Below are 7,600 nucleotides of genomic sequence, written 5' to 3'. Positions count from 1 at the left end.
TCTTAATGTATTAAAAAATAAAATAAACTTGTCTATTAGAAGTAAAATTAAATCTTATGTCTAGTGAGACTCTAATCTTTAAATTTAGTGTGTAGTAGGTATACAAACTTTAAAAGATGTCAAATCAGTCAATGACTATGTAATCATGTATAATTAAAAATCGACCAGTCGATTGGTCACAAAACTAAAAATGTTTACGGGGACGTATTAAACAGTTTTTAAAGTTCAAGGACCTATTGAATATAAAATTGAAAATTGACAGATTGATTAAAAACTTTTTAAAGTTCATCGACTAAATTGATAATTTAGCAAGTTCTTTTCAACACATTAAGTTATTTATAAATACACTATAGATACGTTACATAAAATTATTTATTATTGCACTAAGGTGAGCCCTAGTCCTCTTTCTTCTTTACAATGAAAAACAAAAAAACTTTAAAACCTTATCCAAATTCATATTTTTCCAACTAAATACAAATGGCTAAACTTCTATATATGTCATGATCAAATCACATAACATGTCACATATGGAAATTGATTGGTTAGATTCAAAAAATAACCCAATCACATTTAACTTTTGTTATTCTTCAATGATGACAAAATCATATATCTATAGTAAACTTCCATTAAAGTTTAATAATGACACCAAATTTAGAATTAATATATTAAAGGCATATTAGACTAAAATTATTTTTTACCTTTACTATATAATTCTCCAAGTTGTTGATAAAGAGTAGTAAGGAACAGAGCATAGAACTTTGTAGTTTCTGAAGTAATAAAATATTTAAGAAAAAAAAAAAACTCAAAAAGTAGTAAACATATGTAAGACAAAAATTACCCTGTTCATTAAATAATACGAAACGTTATAAACATTATTTTATCCTTAAAAATATAATCAACTACTCGTTTGTCGATGTAGTTATATAGTGGTCTCTTACATACCAATTAATTAATAGCATTAATATTTCTCATGCTCTCTTCTTTCGATTGGTTCAAACTTATTAGAGTTTGATCGAATTATTATTTTAAATATTGTATCTCACAATGAGATTTTAAGTTATGACGTATGTAAAAATGTTCTCATATATTTTTATTGTTTTTTTAATATTCATTTTATTATTTAATCATACATTTTTTAATTCCATCAAATAGAATTTTGTATAATTTAAACAAATGTTTAAATTGACATCTTATATTTTTGTCCATTTTCCATGTGCATAATGTCATATTTTTTTTCTTCTGTTTGATCAAAGATGCATGCAACAAATAAATATGATTTTGGTTTTTAAAGATTTGAACTTATTTTTCTAGTAATTTTAAATCCCATATGGTAAATGATTAAGAGTTTAAAAGTTAAAATTGAATTGAACTGCTCAAAACTAGACAAGACACATGTTTATTAATTTATTATTCATAATGAAAAATACTAAATTTATGCTTCTCTTTTTTACTTAAGGAAAAAAAACTTACTAATGTTTTAAATTAATATATTATGAACAAATATTAGCGTGCAACAAGCTAAATGAAATTAAAATTAGAAAACTTAATTTAAATGATAAAATTGTTGAAAATATTTACAAATAATAGTGAAATATCATCGCGATAGACCACTATCTATATCTATCATGATACAGATAGATACATATAGTAGTCTATCGTTGTCTATTATTATCTATCGCTAAAATTTTTCAACATTTATAAATATTTTTGTTCGTTTTCCTATATTTAAAAACAACCCAATGATTAATCATTACATGTTTTGCGTTCTCTATAAATATTATTAATGCTTTCAACTATCTTTGTGATGCGAAAAGGAATTTCAAGTTCATTTGAATTGGAACATAACTAATATTAGTGCTTCGTTTTCAAACATCCACTTATAAAGTATTAACAAATCTAGACATTTTTTATTGTTTAACCGGAATAAATTACACGGAGAAGTCTAAATTTATGTGACTTGTGCTTTAAATTATTATAATAATGAATTATAAAATAGATTTTCGAGCGTACCTCAATTGACATACGAATGTAGTTCAAATCTCCCTACCGCAAATATACTAAAAAATTATAAAATAAGAGTTTACAAATAGCAAAAGAAAAAGAAAGAAAGAAAACATCATTATATTTATATTTTTTTTAAAAGAAAATGCAAGAGGTCGAGGGATCAGGAAGTACAACCAAGCATCTCAACTAGGTTGACACATTCATAGTGTCCTCATCATGCCCCAGTCCAAATACATTTGTAAATCTAGTAATGATTTTTTAAAATTTCCATGTATAGCAAAAAAAATCAATTTTTTTTTTGTTTTTCTTTCCAATTTTGCCAGCATTAATGTATCAACATATATATCAATAATATATTTGACCACTTACACATCGTATATTAGTTATACAATTGATAAACTAAATTATATGATTGATATACCAAATTATTTGTCTGACGACATGTGCTTGTACAATTGTTGTCATTCGTAAACAAATTTGAATTCTTATAATAGCTAAATTCATCATGTTGGTAACCATTCTTATTATTAAACATAAAATGAAAGGTTATGAAAAATAATGTTTGCACGCTATATTAAAAGTTTGAGGACCCTATTTGATAGTAAATTGAAAGTTCATGGATTTATTAAATTTTTTTTTTTAAAGTCTAGAAATTTAATAGACATGAAATTTCAAGCACTAAAGAAAAATATGGGAGTGATTTAAAAATTATTAAACCACATTTTTCATGTTCAAAATGATTCTTAATCATTCATTTCGATTATTCAAAATCAATTATAATTATATGAAAAATACATTTAAAAGTAATTATGTTATGATGAAAGCGATTTTAAGTTTTTAACACATTTATAAAGACATGTTTGTAAATGACATAAGTCAATTAATTAAATCAATTTTATTCCAAAATTTCTTAAAAAATCATTTAGAAATATACGTTTTAACCATTAAAAAATAATTTAATGTTTCATTATAAGGATTAACATGCATATGAGACTCGAGAAGTAGCTCTTGAAGTCATAATATTGTAGAATGATTTTAACCATTTTAAAATGAGTCGGAGAAAAATTGAAAGGTAAATGAAAAAAAAATATAGAGAAAGAGTGAGAATGAAGGTGAGATTTGGGAGAGTGATATGCATGTTGATGTTTGTATGTAGAGATAGAGAAAGGGAAAGAAGAAGAAGGGGTGGGAGTGTGGGGGCCCACAGCACCGCCCATGCGCACGCTGTCTTACCAAAACCAAACCCAAAACCCCATCATCGATCCATTCCCTTAGACCTAATCCCTTCCTCCCTCATCTCTCTCTACATTCCACCAATTATTTTTTTACTCTTTTCATTTTCATTATTATTATAATTCAACCATCCCCGAGTTCTTTAATAACCGTTGGATTGGATGTGTATTCAAACTTTATATATTCTATTTAATTTATATACATGAAGAAAAGTTGTGGAGATCATTTAAATCTTTTATCTCTCGATCAAAATTAGTTACTTAATTTCTTTCTTTCATCGAGTGTTGCAAAAGTAAAACTATCATTTACATTCTCTCTAAGTTCTAATCTTTAAAAGAGAGACAGTAGCTTAATTAAGTTGTACCTAATCTCATATATCTCTCTTATATACATATAATTTTTAAAAAATTGTCCCATGACATCTTTAATCATCTGGGTTGTACAAGAATAAGTATAGTCGATGAAGCACCCAATTTTTTTTTTTTAAAGGCGTATATATATATATACCATAGACACATATCTCATCCTCTCTCTCCATGCCATTAGGTTCCTTTTCATTTTTAATTCCCTCTCTATGAAGCCAAACCCTTAACCCCAAAACTCCCACAAACTCCAAAATTTTCCTCATCCATGGCTACCCACAACATTCTCCACAAGCCCATGGAACATCTCATGATTTAGCTTCTTCAGTTTTGATCCCCCATCTCTCTTTTTCCTCACCACAATCATCACAAAACCCTCTTCAACATTCAAACCAAATTTTCCAATCCAAACACACAATTTTGCAAATTATATTCCTTTTCGTCAACTCCCAAATGGATGGAATTACACCCCACAATCGCTCTCTTCCTCCTCCTTTCCTTTCTAAAGATCTCCATCTCCACCATGGTTTATTCCACCACCACCAAAACTCCGACGACGACCAAACCCCCGGAGCTAAGAGAGATAGGGAGGAAGAAAACCCCACCACAGCCGCGATGTCCGACACCAAAGAATTATCAAATTCTTCTTCTCGACGCCCACGTGGCCGACCAGCTGGTTCCAAAAACAAGCCAAAACCACCCATTATAATCACTAGAGACAGCGCTAACGCCCTCAGATCTCATCTCATCGAAATCTCCACAGCCTCCGACATCGTCGATTCCCTCGCCGCCTTCGCACGCCGTCGCCAGCGCGGCGTTTGTATTCTAAGCGCCACTGGAACCGTCGCCAACGTCACTCTCCGGCAGCCGGCCTCCCCCGGCGCTGTCATCACCTTACATGGTAGATTTGAAATTCTCTCCCTCTCTGGCTCCTTCCTCCCACCGCCGGCTCCCCCGGCCGCCTCCGGCCTGACCGTTTACTTGGCTGGTGGGCAGGGGCAGGTCGTCGGTGGGAATGTAATCGGCCCACTTTCCGCGTCTGGTCCAGTGATTATCATGGCGGCTTCTTTTGGTAATGCTGCTTATGAACGGCTACCCATTGATGATGACGACGAAGCTTCACCGGCAGCGGAGATGGCGGGACAACAGGGAGCACCGCCACCGCCGCCCCAATTGTTGGGGGATCCTAATGGGGGATTGTTTCATGGTATGGCGCAGAATGTTGTGAATTCTTCATGCCAATTGCCCGCGGAGGCGGCGGCGGCGTTTTGGGGAGGAGGTCGGCCACCTTATTGAAAGTACAATCTTTTGGGGTTTGATGAGTTTTCTTTTTTCTTTTTGACTTTGGGGTTTAGTTTTTATCATCTTTTTTATCAGCTCTAATTCAACTCTTTCTCTTCTCTCTTGTGTGTGAGATTTTAGTTTATGTTTTCATTTGAACATAGCAAATGATGAAAAGCTAAGGTTATTATTGTTCAATTAGAAGAATGATGTACAAAAATGCTAGCTATTATCATTTATGATGATGGGGTTTTAAATATTTAGCAAAAGCTTATTAAACTATGCCCTCTCTCTTTATTTCTCATTTAGGTTATTTAGCTGCAAAATTCTTTTAATTATTAAGTTAATTAATTTCATTGAAATCATAGTTTTAGAAAATTCGTGATGGGTTTTGAATTATATTTAGTCAAATTAAATGATATATGCCGCATTTTTCTTTCAGATTACTTACGCAAGATTCTAATTAAATTTGTTTCCTTTTGTTAGATATATAATTTGAAGTTTGTTCCATTTTAATATATTTGACTTAGTTTCATTTTAATCTATCCATTCACTTAATATAATTTTAGTCCTATCCTATAAATTATTCCTATATACATTGTTATAATATTAAATAATGTGATATATTTTTTTAATCACATTATAATAAGACGATGTTTTTTTTTCTTGAATTCAATTAAGTTGGAGATTTGAACATGACGGTGTTTTTCTAATTTTTGCTAATTGTGAATTATATAAGTGTGGGTGTATTCTTAGGGATTTAGGCAGAGTAAAAATTGGTGGAAAATGGCTAGATTCAAAACTAAAATTTGGGTAACAAAATTCATAATTTAATGATCCAATTAAATTAGAAAAATGTTGATTACAAACAAAATTTAAGAAATCCTCTGAGATGAACTTTCTTGATTTTGTTGTTGTTTCGTTGTGTTAAGTGAGGGTTGTAGAAGCCAGTGGAGAAGATGGAGGCTGGCGGCGGCCGGAGAATGGGGAAATTGGGTGGTGGAAAATTCAATTGTTTAAGGAAAATGAGGTCAGAATTTTATTAAATTTTTCTTTTTTCTGAAAACTGGGAATGGAAGAGAGAGAGAATTAGGGTTTTTTTTTTTAAGAGAGAGAAAATTAGCATAGGGTATTGGGTCACACGTGCAAAGGTGTGTGGAAACCAGCTCCTTTTCGAGGCAACAAACCAGACCCTTCTTCGTTTTCAGTATCCGTTAAAATTCTCTATTTCACTCTCTTTCTCTTTCTCTCTCCCCCATAATTATTCTAACGGCAAATTGTAAAAACCATCTTAAAAAACGGTGATATTTGCAATTCTATCCTTAAATTTTTAATTGTAAAAACTAAATCTTCGAATTTATAAAAGTGTTAAATATGGTTGAGCCTTCAATTATATAAGTTTGAGGGTTCAATTTTTTATCATTTGGGAGTCCAATTTTATTATTTTGTATAAGTTTGAAGGTTAATTTTAATATTTGTATAAATTTGAGAGCTCAATTCTTATCATTATACTTTAAGGATAATTTTTATAATTTTTTTTATTATAGCGTTAAATTATCAAAAATACTCCACAACTATGAGATTGGTTTCAATTACATCTCTAAAACATTGAAAATTTTCACTTCAAATCTTGAAGCATGAAGTTTGTTTGAGAACAATCCATGTAAAATTTTGTCATTAAATTTATACACTAACATTTTATACTTTGTTTATGTGAATAAATCTTAATACATATATAACAAGAAAAAAAAAAAAAGACATGTGATGCATCTATGAGTACTCGACCTATATGTTGTCTTCTTCCTCTCTACTTAAACGACCTCGATTTTATATTCTTTTGTCATTATTGTTATTATTTTTGGTTAATAATAAATCTCAAGATTATCTTTTTTGACGTTTAGATTTGTTCCCTTAAACAAAATGTAAGTATACGTTAACTTTTTTATACATGAATTGAATAGAAAAAGTCTTCGAGAGTTGTTTTAAAAAAAAATAAAAAGTTAAAATGAAAGTTGTGATTTTTTTTTTATTCGTGAGTTTTTTTTAGCCAACATCGTCTATTCTTATGGGACAACCCACTTGATTCTACAACATTTAGGTATCAAAGAAACTGGTACGATATTAAATCCTAAATAGGTGGCCACTATTTGGTTTGAACCCAGATCCTTTAGTCCTTTGATTTTTTTTTTTTTTTTTTTTAAATATTCCCACTATGACTAGACCGATGGTTAGAAAGTTTTGAAAGTTGGCAATATAAATGAAACTAATTAACCCATATGGTTTAGGGTTATTTTTATAATTTAGCTTTGTTAGTATTATTGTTGGTGCCATTATATTCGAAGTAAATTAAATATAAAATCAGAGTTCAAAACTTTTAATTCTAGATCCCTTTTATTTGCTTTGCTTTTGAGCAACACTAGCCATTGTTTTCTTTTCTATTTTAAAAAATATTTGAATATAGATGGAATTAGTCGATGGACCATATATTTCAAATGGATTGACGCATACGTAGCACCCTCTTCATGTCCCACATCCAAAAGAAATATAAACGATAGAGACAAGATCAAGTACCAAAACAATATGATATTGTCCACTTTGGGTATCTTCATGACTTTGCTTTTGGTTTTACCAATAATACCTCATACTATTAGAGATAATTGTCATCCATAAACTCATGATCATTCCTTATTTAACCAATGCAACATTTTGATTGCATTCGC

At 30.4% G+C, this 7,600-nt stretch overlaps 1 pseudogene across 1 annotated transcript; it reads left to right on the top strand.

Moving 5' to 3' along the window:
• Positions 1-3,777: 3,777 nt before the first annotated feature.
• LOC120068279 (AT-hook motif nuclear-localized protein 18 pseudogene) lies at positions 3,778-5,143 on the top strand (annotated as a pseudogene). Its single transcript, XR_016525345.1, has one exon. The product of XR_016525345.1 is annotated as an AT-hook motif nuclear-localized protein 18 pseudogene (transcript).
• Positions 5,144-7,600: the final 2,457 nt, after the last annotated feature.

The sequence above is a fragment of the Benincasa hispida genome, chromosome 12 (assembly GCF_027475165.1).
Source record: "Benincasa hispida cultivar pf3 chromosome 12, pf3_genome.v1.1, whole genome shotgun sequence".
Classification (NCBI taxonomy): domain Eukaryota; kingdom Viridiplantae; phylum Streptophyta; class Magnoliopsida; order Cucurbitales; family Cucurbitaceae; genus Benincasa; species Benincasa hispida.
This window is presented reverse-complemented; position numbering and strand designations above follow the sequence as displayed.